Raw genomic sequence first — 17,523 nt, forward strand, 5'->3', positions numbered from 1 at the left:
TGCCTAAAGACATATATAATTAAAAACCTAATCCCAAAGATAGGAACTAAACTAGGAAAAGTTTTGAAATTCAAAAGACAGATTTTCAGCCTGCACTCACGTCTTTGGAATCAAGGCCGATTTTCAGCTACTTTCTTTCCGAATCTGCCTCTGCCCTCTTCAGGAAAGTTGTAGCCCTATTTCTTAGCTTTCCAACGGGTACTCATAGACCCAAATCCAAAGTCTACAGCCCAAGTTATGGCCCAAAAATTGAGACTGATTTAGACAGATGGTCCAGCCCATAGTGACTACTTCATTGCCATTTTTGATAATTAAAATGGCCTTATCTCGCATCCAACCCTTCATAGAAGTTGTAGAGGTGGCTCTTAAGGTTCAATTGGGCTTGGATTTGCTTCGTTTGGATGTCTGAAATTTCAAACACAAATAAATACTGAAACTAGTTGTGACACATTAAGTCTGGGCTTTTGCAATAGATCCATAGCTCATTTTGTCAACCTTGGAGACTAATTTGGGCTTTGGTCCCTATTTATCTTTTGAAGTGCTCTATCTTAGCTTTTCAATGGATTAAACTACACTCAATTTGGAGAACCACCACTTTAGAAACACCTGAAAATACAACAAATGTCAAATGTCGAAAATTTATCCATTTAACATAATTATTCCACAACTATCTAAAAATATGCCTAAATGATAAATATATTTTAACCAACTGAATTAAACATAAAAATACACTAAAAACACTAAATGTGATGGGAGTAAAATTAATAAACTATACACTTATCAAATTCCCCCACACTTATTCCATGCTTGTCCTCATGCGTGATTTAAACTCTCAATCAACTTCACTTGGAAGTTCCTTAACTTCACCCTATCACAACATTTTATAACAAAAGATTAAAAGTTTGAAAGAAGAAGCAAGTAAGGTAATAACCATCATAATAAATTCCATCAGCACCATACCAATATATCAACAATTTTTCAATATAAAACAAAAGGCTTGAAATCAATTAAGCTCACACAATTAAAGTTCCATAAAATTTTAAATCAATACACACCAAAACACAAGGTTAATTTATCAAACCACAACAATTATAGCTCTTTGCGAATCTTAGGAGAGATAGAAATGCCCCTTTTTTTATATATTTAAAATTGGTACTTCTCTCTTGTCACAGTTTTTTTTTTTTTTTTTATTTCAACCATCACCTTCAGAAAAAGTACCTTGCTCATATTCTAGCTAGCTTTTGGCCTGAGAATTGACATGGGGTTCATGAAGACCCCTGGTTAGTTTACTTAACTAAAATAGTGGAGCAATTTTCAAGTTCAACTTTTATTTCCCCCAATTTATGCATCTACATATTATAAAGTGCGCTGATAAATTAAACAAAGTTCTGAAATATGCATGACACTAGTTTAAAGCACACATAACTAATCATTTCACCATTAAATCAAGCCTAAATAATTTATGCAGAAAAAAATTACTTTATAATATGGAGAAGAGGCAAAATCCATCATTAAAGTTACTATTACCTTGCCTAAAATCTCAAAAATTCAATCTAAAATAGAAAAGTCATTTCAAGGACAAAGCACTTCTCTCCAAGAGTTAAAATAGAATCATGAATCAAGCTTATGAGAAAATTTTTTTTTAATTTTATTAAAGCAACAAATTTCTCCTCCCTCACACTTAAAACTTACATTGTCCCCAATGTAAAGCCCAAATGCAAATGAAAAGGAAAAGCAAAAAAAATGCTAGAAAATAAAATAAGATAAAGGAAAGAAAATAAATCTGATTGTGGCTAACAAGCCACCCGTGGGTTGCCTCCCAAGAACTTGGCATGGCAATGCTCCTTAATCCACATAACTTGGGTTACTCAATTTGAGCTCCTCCACTGTATGCTCCTGAAACCCTTCATAAAATGGCTTGAGTCTATGACCATTAACCTTGAACACCTTATTAGTTCCTAAACTTTGAATTTCAACTGCACCATAAGGAAACACATTAGTAACAACAAAGGGTCCAATCCAATGAGAGCGCAACTAACCAAGCATCAGCTTCAATCTGGAATTATACAATAAAACTTTTTGCCTAACCACAAACTGCTTCCTTAGAATTAGTTTGTCATGGAATGCCTTGGTCTTTTCTTTATTGATCTTAGAGTTCTCATAAGCCTCAAGTCAAATTTCCTCTAATTCCTGCAATTGTAATTTTCTTTCCACACCAACAGTGTCCAAATCCAAATTACAATGTCTAACAGCTCAATAAGCCTTATGTTCTAACTCAACAGGAAGGTGACATAACTTACCAAATACCAATCTGTAGGGGGACATACCTATGGGTGTCTTATAAGCAGTCCTGTAAGCCCACAAAGCATTATCAAGTCTAAGGCTTCAATCTTTTCTATTTGGCTTCACTGTTTTTTCCAAAATAGACTTGATCTCTCTATTAGACACCTCTGTTTGTCCACTTGTTTGACGGTGATAAGCTATAGATATTCTATGAAAAACACCATATCTCCTCAACAATGCCTCAACAGTTCTATTACAAAAATGTGTGCCACAGTCACTGATTAAAGCTCTAGGAACTCTAAACCTGCTAAAAGTGTTTGACTTGATAAAACCTACAATAGCTTTAGAATCATCAGTCCTGGTGGCTTTGGCTTCTACCCATTTTAAAACATAATCAACAGTAAGTAATATATCAATAAAGCCAAAAGAAGAAGGAAATGAACCCATAAAATCAATACCCCACACATCAAAAATCTCACAAACAAGTATTGGATTCTGAATCATCTCATTCCTACGGGTTAAACTTCCTGTTTTTTGACATTATTCACAATTTTTGCAAATCAAATATGAATCATGAAATATAGTGCGCCAGTAAAAACCGCAATCTAATATTTTTTTACCTATTCTCTTGGGTCCAAAATGTCCTCCACATGCATGGGCATGACAAAAAGCAAGAATAGATTGAATCTCATTATCAAGAACACATCTCCTAATAATTTGATCTGAATAAAATTTTCACAAATATGGGTCATCCCACACATAATACTTAGCCTCACTTTTCAATTTCTCTTTCTTAGCTCTACTCAAATCAAAAGGCACAACCTTAGTAAGCGAATAATTCACCAAATCAGCATTCCAAGGGATCATACCTTGCAATTTAAATAACTGCTCATCAGGAAAAAGTTCCTGCAAAGGAAGTGGACCTTCTTGTGTCACTAACCTGCTCAAATGATTTGCTACCAGGTTCTCAGCATTCTTATCCTTGATTTGAAGATCAAATTCTTGCAGCAAAAGGATCCATCAAATCAACCTTGGTTTTGCTTCCTTCTTTGCCAAAAGATACTTCAACGCTGCATGATCAAAGAAGATAATTATTTTAGAACAAAAAAAAATATGACCGAAATTTATCTAAAGCAAAAACTATAGCCAAAAACTCTTTTTCGATCGTAGAATAATTGCGCTGAGTTGAATTGAGTGTTCTGAAAGCATAATAAATCACATGAAAGAGCTTCCCAACACGCTGCCCTAAAACTGCTCCCACTGCATAATTACTTGTGTCACACATAATTTCAAATGGTATTGTCCAATCAGGTGCCTAGATAATAGGGGGTGATGTCAATACAGATTTTAATTTGTCAAAAGCCTCCTTGCACTCTTCACTAAACTCAAAAGAAACATCTTTTTGCAAGAGTCTAGATTTTTCAGGAACTTTTTATCCACCTTAATACCCCTATTAGGGACAACATGACCCAAAACAAATCCCCTATTCCACCATAAAATGACACTTCTCATAATTCAAAACAAGATTTTTTTTCAATGCATCTCTCAAGAACAGAAGTTAAATGATGTAAACATGCATCAAATGAATCACCATACACAGTAAAATCATCCATGAATACCTCAGTGCAAGTATCAATGTAATCTAAAAATATGCTCATCATGCATCTCTGAAATGTGGCAGGTGCATTACAAAGCCCGAAGGGCATCCTTCTAAAAGCAAAAGTTTCAAAACGGCAAGTGAAGGTAGTCTTCTCTTCATCCTCCGGTGTAATCACAATTTGATTATATCCAGAAAAGTCATCAAGAAAGCAGAAATAAGACTTACTTGCTAACCGCTCAAGCATCTGATCAATGAATGGCAATGGGAAGTGGTCCTTCCTTGTTGAATTCAGCTTGTGGTAGTCTATGCACATTCGCCATCCACTCTGAATCCTTGTTAGAACAAGTTCATTATCTTCATTTGCTACCACAGTGAGTCCTGTTTTTTTTAGCACTACTTGGACTGGACTTACCCATTTACTGTCTGAAATTGGGTAAATAACTCCTACATCCAATAGCTTTAAAATCTCTTTCTTCATAACCTCCATCATCTGTGGGTTCAATCTCCTTTGAGCTTCTCTACTTTATTTAGCCTCATCCTCCAGTAAAATCCTGTGTATGCACACTGATGGACTTATACCTCTAATGTCAGCTATTGTCCATCCAATTGCTTCCTTACGTAGTCTCAGAACCCTAGTCAATCCAGTTGAGATAACAACTGGAAGTGACTCATTGTCTCCCAAGTAAACATACTTCAAATGCTCAGGTAAAGGCTTAAGTTTAAGGACTGGTGCCTGCACAACAGAAGGTAGCAATTTTGTGTGAGATACAGGTAAGTTGATCTTTGGTACTCCATACCTTTTTTTGAATAAGAGGTAATGACTGCAATGCCATTACTACCTCTTGAACCTCTACACTTAATGGAAGATTGGTACTGTTTTCTTGAATTCCTTAACTAATCACCACTTCTAACTCATCCTCTATGCTTAACTCAAAGACATCTTGCACAATTGTATCAACAACATCAATAGAAAAGACAGAATGATCATCATCAGGATACTTCATGGCATCAAAGATATTAAATTTGACAGTCTCTCCATCAAACTCTATAGTTAAGGTACCATCATCCACATCAATTTTTGTCTTTACAGTTTTTAGGAAAGGTTTTCTAAACAAAATCAAAGCTAACTTTGATGTGGGAACACTATCCTCCATATCCAGAATGTAAAAATCTGCAGGAAAAATCAATTCTCCAACCTACACTAACACATCCTTAACTACTCCCAATGGGTAAGCATTAAAATGATCAGCTAACTGAATAATGACACTTGTTTCTTTCAAAGGACCCAAATTTAAAGTTTGAAAAACTGAATTTGACAAAACATTAATAGATGCTCCTAAATCTTCCATTGCATGTTCAAATTTAGAATCACCTATTCTGCAGGGAATAGAAAATGAACCTGGATCCTTCCACTTAGGGGGTAATTTTTGCTGAATTAATGCTGACACATTTTCCCCCACACTGATCTTCTCATTATTCCTCAACTTATGCTTTGTAGTGCATAGTTCCTTAAGGAATTTAGCATACTTGGGAACTTATTTGATCGCATCAAGTAAAGGTATATTCACCTCCACCTTTCTGAAAGTCTCCAAAATTTCTTTATCTTGTTTTTCTTTCTTATTTTTAGCCAACCTGCATGGGAATGGAGGAAGAACAGAATTATTAACCTTATTCAAGTTAGGTTCAGTATTTACCTCATCTTCAGGAACTTCGGACTCTTTTTCTCCTTGCTTTTTCTTTTTTATTGGCTCATATGGAGTCTGATTATCAACTTCTTTACCACTCCGCAATAGTATTGCACTTGCATTTTCTCTAGGATTCATGACTGTTTGTGATGGGAGCTTTCCAGAACCTTGAGCTTCCAGCTTACTTACAGATGAGGCCAATTGAACAATCTGCCTCTCTATGTTTTGAATGCTATTTCTGGTCTCCTGTTGAAACTGTTGGGTATTGTTAGCCAAAGCCTTAACAATTTCATCAAGTGACATACCTTGATTTGAGGGAGGCGGAGGTGGAGGTGGTTGATTCACTTGTGGTCTTTTGCTACTGGTATCGGTTTTGCACTAGTTGATTCCCATAACTCAAATTGGGATGATCTTGCCATCCTAGATTATAAGTATTCGAATAGGGATCATACCTGCGTTGTGGCTGTCCAAAATGTCCTACTGCATTAGCATGTTGCATTGATTCATCCTCTTGTAACACAGGACACATATCAGTAGCATGACTCGAACCCGAACAAATTCCACATACCTTAATAGTTTGCATGTTCCTTACAGCCAACTGCCTCACCAAAGAAGTTAAATCAGAAATTTGTTTCTCAAGGTTAGATGTACTTACCTCATTTACCTTCATAGGTGTGTGATCCATTCTCATTCCAAACTGCTGAGAATTTACTGCCATGTTAGCAATCAGCCTCCTTGCCTCTTCTGGTTTCTTGTCAACCAAAGCTCCTCCACTAGCAGCATTTATTATACTGCGGTCCATTGGTATAAGTCCCTCATAGAAATACTGAATCAAAAGCTGCTCACTTATTTAATGATGGGGACAGCTTGCACACATCTTCTTAAATCTCTCCCAATACTCATACAAACTCTCTCCATTGTACTGCTAGATGCCACAAATTTCTTTTCTTATATTGGCAGCACGAGAAGTAGGAAAATACTTCTCTAAAAATATCTGCTTCATTCCATTCCATGAGTTGACAAATCCAGAAGAAAGATAATACAACCAATCCTTAGCTGTGCCCTCCAGTGAGAAAAGGGAAAGCTCAAAGCTTGATTTGATCCTCTGAAACTCCTTGAGGTTTCATGCTGGAATACACAGCATGAAATTCTTTTAGTTGCTTATGTAGATCCTCTCCTACAAGACCATGAAACTTAGGCAACAAATGGATTAGTCCAGATTTCAACTCAAAAGCAACATTTAAAGTAGGGTATTGGATACACAAAGGCTGTTGGTTTAGATCAGGAGCAACCAACTCTTTCAAGGTTCTAGCAGCCATGGTTTCATTTTCGAAATTTGACTCTGACTTTAAAACCGAACTTAACTCCTTTAGAGATTAGAATCCTTCAGATGTACTCAAAATCTGCCTAGCTTGCTTAGCCAATTTTCTCAACCATTTAGTTATTTTTTCTACTTCTAGATCAAAGATCAACTCGCCAGATTGAGAAATTCTTGTCATAAACAAAAAAAAATCAAAGTAAAAACAGAAAAATGCCTCAAAACCCTAGAAAACAATCTAATTTAGCCTCAAGAGGGTGGTACCAAGGAATCCTATGGATTGATTGGTCTTGAACAGAGCGTTATTTCCTTCAAAATAGGTATGGGCTGCCCTCCAAATTCAACCAAAATTCTTAATGAACAGTAACACCGTAAATTTTTTTTTTTTTCGAAAACCTGAAAACAGCAACACTCCACAAAACAAAGTTAATAACAAAATACCCTAACACTAAAAATACGAATTCCAATATGAAGGAACGGAAGCGAGAAAAACACAAGATTATACCATTGAATTCAAAAAAATTTCGCCTAGGGTCACATGCACCATGCAAGATTTATTTTTATCTATTTGATTTCAATGATAAACAACATATTAAAACTCTTTTAATATGTTTTTGGATCTGTATTTGCCATTTAAGATTTTAAAATTAATCAGATTAATTTTAGTACCCTAGATTAAATCAAGAACGATTACACTAACCTCTTGATGCACTGCAGCGTGTCTGCGCCTTTGAGATTCGTTTTCAGGACACCAAATGTTGTCCCTCTAGCTTGTCCACACCAAGAACACCTATGGCAGCCCTTGAACAGCTTCTAAAGCTTTTTCTATTAATTAGAAATTCAAGTTCTGCCTTTTAAGAGATTAGAGATGTAAACAGGACACTAGAAACAATTTCTAATGTTCTTAATTCAAGAGATTGATGGCTAATCTCTTTGAATTGATGAGAGATGAAGAGAAATAGCTGGAGAGGCTCAAAGTGGCGTGACAAATGAGAGGAGAGGCTGCTGGTTATTTTTTCTTTTCATAACCACACTTAAATAGCTAGGTTAACACATTAAACCCTAGCCACATGTCACCTTTTGATTAGCTCTAGGTTTAAGTGACCCAATCACATTGTGCCAAGTGTCAAACCTATATTTAATCTTGATTTTAATCATCTTACATGATTAAAAAACATTTGGCAAGCTTATGTGTTATGCCATGTGTCACCATCTCATGGTGCCACGTGTCACACTGCAAAATGACCAAAATGCCCCTGTGTCTTAATTTTGAGTTCTCAACACAAAATAATTATTTTTCTTCTTCTAATTAATTTATATCAAATATAAATTAATTAATTAATCTCTATTAATTAATTTCTCATTAATTAAATTCATATTTAAACACTTTAAATATAAATTTAACTTATATTATACATCCAATAATCTAGATTTGGTTTCAAGTCATGCTAGGGACTTTGCAATCTAATTGCAAACCAAACCTATTTAATTAATCAATTAAACTCTTTAATTAATTAATTAATTAAATCATATTTAATTAGGTGATAACTTGTGTATGTATGTGACTTACTAGGCTCATCACTAATTGGCAATGAGACATGATATCAACTCTTAATATCATCAGAACTCTTTCTTACCGTAAATGATTTCTCTAAATCATTTTATGAACCTCATAGACCATGGTTAACACCTAGCATAGCATACCATGGCCACCCAATTAGTAATAAGGTTTACCTTAAATGAACCTATAATCATATGTCATCATGCACTAGAATCTCTCTGTTACAAAATCCCAACTCAAGCTGGAGTCATGGTTTATGTCAAACTCCATTTGCTATGAATATTATGTTCTCTTTTAATTCCAGTTCTTGATTAAAAGATTTTCTCATCGAAACTCTTTTACGAATAAATCTATCTGTCTGGCCAGAACTTGAAACATCAAGAACAATTAAATGAACATAGGATTTTATCTCTATTTACTTAGAGGAAGATTCCATCTTGATCAACACCTATCTCCATATATAACTAGTAGAGCCAACACATGCCCATATACCCATACATAGTACAAGTATGAAAGCAGATCAAACTCAAACTACCTATATACAAGATAAACTGCTATCTCATGTCTAAAGATTATATTCAAATATATGATTTATGACAAAACATTGACAAGAGTAAACTCCATGTGCTTGTCATAAGTGTCACTGGTTCGGCCTACTTATCATTTATAAGTGCCTATCATGTTTGTCATATGGCATGAGACTCACCATTCCATCTTATTTATATCTCATATAAATAACTTGGGAACAAACATGAATACAATCTTTCTGGATAAGTCATGTCCTTATTATGAAGTATCCTCGATTGTGAACCTATTTATGATACTTTGTGCTAGAAATATTGTCACTCATATTCTTAACAACTTAAGAATAATATTTCTAACAAAATATCAATGGACCTTTTCTATTACAAATAAATATATTATGTAAACGGAAAAGTGGAAATGCCTTTTATTAATAAAATTATGTACAAGATACATACTAAATGATATACTTTAGGGCATACTACTAACAATCTCCCACTAGCACTAGAGCCATTCATTACAATATCTTAGACCTATCTTCTCAAGATGTCGGTCTAACTGAGTCTGTGACATAGGCTTAGTGAATGGATCAGCTGGATTTTCAGCTGATGCTATTTTCTGCATGGCTACATCACCTCGCCCAACTATTTCTCTGATAATGTAGTAGCGCCTTTCTATGTGTTTGGATTTCTGGTGAGACCTTGGTTCCTTAGCCTGTATGATTGCTCCATTATTGTCACAGTGTAGTGGAACTGCTGACTCAATGGAAGGAACTACTGTAAGTTCTGACACGAATTTCTTTATCCAAACAGCTTCTTTTGCGAGATCTCGATGCGAGAATATACTCGACCTCGATGAGTGGAATCTCTGATGCGTGCTCTGTTTGGAACTCTTCCAATTGACTGCACCTCCATTACAAATGAACACATATCCAGAGGTAGACTTTCTATCATCGATATCTGATTGGAAGTCAGAATCAGTATAACCATCTAATTGCAAGTCTCCACCTCCATAAATCAAGAATAAATCCTTAGTTCTTCTCAAGTACTTAAGGATATTCTTGACTGCTATCCAGTGTTCTAAACCTGGATTGGATTGATACCTGCTAGTCAAACTAACAGCATATGCGATATCTGGCCTAGTACACAACATTGCATACATTAAACTTCCAATAGCCGAAGCATATGGAATCCTGGCCATCTTATCTCTTTCTTCGGGTGTCTTTGGAGACATCTCTTTAGAAAGATGGATACCATGTCTCACTGGTAACAATCCTCTCTTGGAATCAAGCATGTTAAATCTCTTTAACACCTTTTCCAAGTATAGACTTTGGGATAAACCTATTATTCTTTTCACTCTATCTCTATAGATGTGAATCCCAATAATATAGGTTGCCTCCCCTAAGTCTTTCATGGAGAATGTATTTGACAACCATACCTTTATAGTTGTCAACATACCTGTGTCATTACCTATCAACAGTATGTCATCCACATATAAGACAAGGAAAGTGATAGCTCTGTCACTAACCTTCTTATATACACATGGCTCATCCTCATTTTTGATAAAACCAAAGGATTTAATGGCTTCATCAAAACGGATGTTCCAACTCCTCGAAGCTTGTTTCAACCCATAAATGGATCGCTTTAGCTTGCATAACTTGGAACCATATTGGGATTCAAATCCCCTAGGTTGTTCCATGAAAATGTTTTCTTCAATGTATCCATTGAGAAAAGCTGTTTTGACATCCATCTGCCAAATCTCATAATCATAGTATGCAGCTATTGCTAATAAAATCCTAATTGATTTAAGCATGGCAACAAAGTAGAAAGTCTCCTCATAGTCTATTCCTTGCCTTTGGCGAAACCCTTTCGCTACTAGCCTTGTCTTATAGGTCTCTACCTTTCCATCAGAACCAATTTTCTTCTTGAAAACCCATTTGTTCCCTATAGGTACAATACCTTCAGGTGGGTCAACAAGATCCCAAACTTGATTCTTATACATGGAATCAATCTCGGATTTCATAGCATCAATCCATTTTGAAGAGTCTATATCTGATATAGCTTCTTCATAGGTAAGTGGATCATCTCCATGATCTACTTCTTCATGAGTAGACAACTCTTGTTCTTCTTCATGAAGAAAACCATATCTCACTGGTGGGTGAGATACCCTGGTTGTTCTACGAGGAACAGCTGTAGATGTTTCATTAATGGGTATAGTTGATTAGATGGATTTATATCCATCTGATCTGTTGGTTGGTCAGAATTCTCCAATTCTAACTCTATTTGCCTTCCTTTGCCTCCTTCTTGAACAAACTGTTGTTCAAGAAATGTGGCATCTCTACTTGTCACAACCTTTTGTGAAGTAGGCAAATAAAAATAATATCCAAAACTATCTTTTGGATATCCAACAAATCGACCTTTTTCTGATCTGGTCTCCAATTTATCGTGTTGACTTTTGATATAATTTGGACAACCCCAAATCTTAACATGCTTTAGACTTGGTTTTCTTCCATGCCATATCTCATAAGGTGTGGAAGAAACTGATTTTGATAGAATCCTATTCAGAATATACAAAGCTGATTCTAATGCAAATCCCCAAAAGAAGATTGGCATATCAGTATAGCTCATCATACTACGTACCATATCCAATAGGTTACGATTTCTCCTTTCAGATACACCATTCAGTTGTGGCGTTCCTGGAGGAGTCAGCTGAGAAACAATGCCATGCTCTCTCAAGTATTCATCAAATTCAGTACTCAAATATTCACCTCCACGATCTGATCGAAGAGCTTTAATACTTTTTCCTGTTTGATTTTCTACTTCAGATTTAAATTCCTTAAACTTTTCAAAGGATTCATGTTTGTATTTCATCAAATATAAATACCCAAACCTTGATTTATCATCAGTAAAGGTAATAAAATAATGAAAACCCCCTCTAGCCATTTCTTTAAACGGACCACATACATCACTATGTATTAATTCCAAAATATTTTCAGCTCTTAGCCCTTGTCCAACAAAGGGTGATCTAGTCATTTTGCCTTGAAGGCAAGATTCACAAGTTGGAGTAGGCTCAGAGCCCAATGAGGATAGAATCCCCATTTTCTCCAATTTTGCAATCCTATCTTCTGCAACATGACATAACCTTAAGTGCCAAATATATTTTGAACTTGAGTTGGTTTTCACCATGGCATTGCATTCTTTTAGATTGCTAAACTCTAGCCAGTGGAAACACTTTCTTACTGGCAATGGAAACACTTTCCTATTGGCAGTGGAAACACTTTCCTTTGCCTTTGTCAGCTTTGGTCTTCCCTTTCTGTTTAGCTATTTTCTTGGAAGGACCAAGAATCTGAAGTTTCTTTTTCTTATTGCCCTTCTTCTTGTTGGACTTTCCAGTGAGAAGAAGATGCAACAAAGCTACCTCTTTTCCTTTATTGCTGGCATATTCTTTTGGGCAATAACCAGCATGTTGAGTAAACCGGCTAAGGTGCATTCTGTTTAGTCATATGGAAATTTGTCACAAAATTCCCAAAAGACTCGGGAAGGGATCAAGGATCAAATCCGTTTGTAGTTGGAAATCCATGTTGAAGTCAAGATATTCCAAGCTGCTCAATCACCGAATCATCTTGTGGACATGATCCCAGACATTCATCCCTCGGACATCCTCATGCGAACAATTTGCCTAGATATCTTATACCTAGCATTCTCTTTGTGCTCACCATACAACTCTTGTAGGTGAAGGAGGATCTCACTCGCACTCTGCATGTTCTCATGTTGCTTCTGTAACTCATTACTCATGGAAGCAAGCATGTAACACTTAGCTCTCATATCATGCTCCTTCCACTTTATCCAAAGTTTCATGTTCCTCTTGTGTGGCCTCTGGAGGTAAGGGACCAGGAACATTTGAATCTAGAACATATCCTATATGTTCAAGGTTCAGGACAAGTTTCAAATTTCTTAGCCAATCGACATGATTAGGTCCTGTCAACTGTTGTGATCAAGTATGCTTGCAAGGATATTGGATGGTGGTGGTTGTTTTGTGCTCATTTTTATCGTAAAATTAACTGCAGAAAATAACCAGATTAATTAGTAAATGTATCATGTAATTAACCAAAATGATTATGGTCTTTTAATCAAATTGGTCCTCCCACTAACTTAGCGAATCCTACACTTCCAGAGTAGAAAATGGAAATCCTAGTTGGATGGATTTCTAGTGGGTGATTGAATTCTTATAATTCTATTGATCATCCTCAGGTACATCCATTATTGGAATTACAATAAACTATAAGTGAGCAACTCCTTGCCCATCACATCTCATGTGAGGTTCAATCCTTTACCTAGCCCCTAATGCTCAAAATCTCAGGTACATCCATTATTGACTTATCTTGCATTAGTTAAGTTGATCCCATTGAGTCAGTAATTATGCAAATAATTTTAATGTCCTCAGGTACATCCAATATTGGCCACCAAACCATTTACATATTTACAACAACTCATGCTTAACAATTATTCTTAAGAAAATCTCTTAAATTAATTGCATCTTATGCAACTATTTAAAATTTCTTAAAATAATTGCCCCAATGGAGGGCCTATGTTATAATTACTTTAATTATAGCATTTCCAACTTAATCATTTGTTTGGAAGATTTTATGGTCATTCTATTTACTATTAAGGTCTCACTTTGCACATTATCCATTTAGCATGCATATATCATATAATTGCATACATTCCCATACATCTCATGCATTCATGGATAAGCAGTAAATATGGTATGATCATGGACTTTCTAAGGGATTCAATTCTGAGCCACCAAGAATTGAATCAGGGCATTCCTAAGTGCATTTCATTCATTCATTTTACAAGAGTTGCTGAAGGAGTACATAATCAACACTTGATCTTGAATTCCTCCCACTGGTCCCACCAATGTTCTTGACCTCCTTGAACTTCTTGCAATCCAATATTACATAGTAATCCTTGGCATACCAAGGCGAATTTACAAGAACTTAAATAAATGAAATTACAACCCAAAAATATTACAAACTTAATAATACATGCCCAAAATAAATTAAAATAAATTAATTAATTTACAATCCCAAAGAAAACATAAAAGAAATAAATCCAATCACATTGGTCTTTTATAGTCCATGATCATCCATCATGCATATCACTATTTAACAATTAAATAAAACATACATACTTAAATTAAATTGAATATCTCATATTCAACTTAAAAATCCAGATTTGAATATGATTCAAATAAATTTAAAAATTCAGATTTGAATCTCATTCAAACAAATTTAAAAATTCAGATTTGAATCACATTCAAACAACTTCAAAAATTCAGATTTGAATCACATTCAAACATTTTTTAAAAAATCAGATTTGAATCACATTCAAATATTTTTTTAAAAATCAGATCTGAATTTTATTGAATCAATTTTAAAAAAATCAGATTTAAATACGATTCAAACAACTTTTAAAATTCAGATTTGAATCACATTCAAACATTTTTTAAAAAATCAGATTTGAATCACATTCAAATATTTTTTTAAAAATCAGATCTGAATTTTATTGAATCAATTTTAAAAAAATCAGATTTAAATACGATTCAAACAACTTTTAAAATTCAGATTTGAATCACATTCAAACAACTTTTAAAATTCAGATTTGAATCACATTCAAACAATTTTTAAAATTCTGATTTGAATCATAATTTAATTGTGTGATTAAAACTACTAATTAAACACTTTAATTAGTCAAAGAATAGGCCTTAGATTATACAACAATTGCAGAATTAAAAGCCAAACCTTGAACCACCCATGGAACCATTGTTGCCGCCACCAATGGTGGCTTCACCATGTGTGCCGCCACACCTCTTGATCCAACCAGCAATGAATCAATCATCTCATGATCAAATCACACAATTAAATCATATAATCAACAATCTAAATGGCAAATATAGTGGCTCTGATACCAATTGAAGGAACGGAAGCGAGAAAAACACAAGATTATACCATTGAATTCAAAAAAATTTCGCCTAGGGTCACATGCACCATGCAAGATTTATTTTTATCTATTTGATTTCAATGATAAACAACATATTAAAACTCTTTTAATATGTTTTTGGATCTGTATTTGCCTTTTAAGATTTTAAAATTAATCAGATTAATTTTAGAACCCTAGATTAAATCAAGAACGATTACACTAACCTCTTGATGCACTGCAGCGTGTCTGCGCCTTTGAGATTCATTTTCAGGACACCAAATGTTGTCCCTCTAGCTTGTCCACACCAAGAACACCTATGGCAGCCCTTGAACAGCTTCTAAAGCTTTTTCTATTAATTAGAAATTTAAGTTTTGCCTTTTAAGAGATTAGAGATGTAAACAGAACACTAGAAACAATTTCTAATGTTCTTAATTCAAGAGATTGATGGCTAATCTCTTTGAATTGATGAGAGATGAAGAGAAATAGCTGGAGAGGCTCAAAGTGGCGTGAAAAATGAGAGGAGAGGCTGCTGGTTATTTTTCTTTTCATAACCACACTTAAATAGCTAGGTTAACACATTAAACCCTAGCCACATGTCACCTTTTGATTAGCTCTAGGTTTAAGTGACCCAATCACATTGTGCCAAGTGTCAAACCTATATTTAATCTTGATTTTAATCATCTTACATGATTAAAAAACATTTGGCAAGCTTATGTGTTATGCCATGTGTCACCATCTCATGGTGCCACGTGTCACACTGCAAAATGACCAAAATGCCCCTGTGTCTTAATTTTGAGTTCTCAACCCAAAATAATTATTTTTCTTCTTCTAATTAATTTATATCAAATATAAATTAATTAATTAATCTCTATTAATTAATTTCTCATTAATTAAATTCATATTTAAACACTTTAAATATAAATTTAACTTATATTATACATCCAATAATCTAGATTTGGTTTCAAGTCATGCTAGGGACTTTGCAATCTAATTGCAAACCAAACCTATTTAATTAATCAATTAAACTCTTTAATTAATTAATTAAATCATATTTAATTAGGTGATAACTTGTGTATGTATGTGACTTACTAGGCTCATCACTAATTGGCAATGAGACATGATATCAACTCTTAATATCATCAGAACTCTTTCTTACCATAAATGATTTCTCTAAATCATTTTATGAACCTCATAGACCATGGTTAATACCTAGCATAGCATACCATGGCCACCCAAATAGTAATAAGGTTTACCTTAAATGAACCTATAATCATATGTCATCATGTACTAGAATCTCTCTGTTACAAAATCCCAACTCAAGCTGGAGTCATGGTTTATGTCAAACTCCATTTGCTATGAATATTATGTTCTCTTTTTAATTCCAGTTCTTGATTAATAAGATTTTTCTCATCAGAAACTCTTTTCTGAATAAATCTATCTATCCTGGCCAGGAACTTGAAACATCAAGAACAATTAAATGAACATAAGATTTTATCTCTATTTACTTAGAGGAACAGATTCCATCTTGATCAACACCTATCTCCATATATAACTAGTAGGAGCCAACACATGCCCATATACCCATACATAGTACAAGTATGAAAGCAGTATCAAACTCAAACTACCTATATACAAGATAACTGTGCTATCTCAGGTCTAAAGATTATATGCACTGATATGATTTATGACAAAACATTGACAAGAGTAAACTCCTTGTGCTTGTCATAAGTGTCACCGGTTCGGCCTACTTATCATTTATAAGTGCCTATCATGTTTGTCATATGGCATGAGACTCACCATTCCATCTTATTTATATCTCATATAAATAACTTGGGAACAAACATGAATACAATCTTTCTGGATAAGTCATGTCTTTATTATGAAGTATCTTCGATTGTGAACCTATTTATGATACTATGTGCTAGAAATATTGTCACTCATATTCTTAACAACTTAAGAATAATATTTCTAACAAAATATCAATGGACCTTTTCTATTACACATAAATATATTATGTAAACGGAAAAGTGGAAATGCCTTTTATTAATAAAATTATGTACAAGATACATACTAAATGATATGCTCTAGGGCATACTACTAACACAATAAACTTCCGTCCTCAGCAACGGCGCCAAAATTCTTGATAGATGCCGAATCCACTAGAAATTAAATTAACTGAAATCAACAATTATGAAATATTTTCTGTAGTAAGTGGTAAATTCAGGTTGAACCCTAGAGACTGAATTATTAAAATTCGTGCACTTGTGTAATGAAAAAGAAACAAAGGTTGGGGGGGGGGGGGGGTTAATTCATAATCCGAAGAAGAAATAAAAAATCCAAAATTAAGATCTAAAAATAAGCAACTCTCTAATTGAACAAACTTCAGTCCAAGGTAATTCGCATTCCAATGTATTGATTTGATCATAGACAAAAGAAATACAATTATATCTTATTGAATACTTAACATAGGTTTACCAAATAACGAGGTAAACCCCTGACTTTCCTATACTCATCAATTCGAGCCCAGCACTCTTATTGACTCTAATTATTAATTGAGTTGGTATTAAGCAATC

General features: G+C 34.4%; 1 non-coding gene across 1 annotated transcript; it reads left to right on the forward strand.

The window, feature by feature from the left end:
* Nucleotides 1-6,416: 6,416 nt before the first annotated feature.
* LOC131179825 (small nucleolar RNA R71) lies at nt 6,417-6,523 on the forward strand. The gene has a single exon (XR_009148711.1). It is a non-coding gene; the product is annotated as a small nucleolar RNA R71 (small nucleolar RNA).
* Nucleotides 6,524-17,523: the final 11,000 nt, after the last annotated feature.

The sequence above is a fragment of the Hevea brasiliensis genome, chromosome 4 (genome assembly GCF_030052815.1).
Source record: "Hevea brasiliensis isolate MT/VB/25A 57/8 chromosome 4, ASM3005281v1, whole genome shotgun sequence".
NCBI lineage: Eukaryota > Viridiplantae > Streptophyta > Magnoliopsida > Malpighiales > Euphorbiaceae > Hevea > Hevea brasiliensis.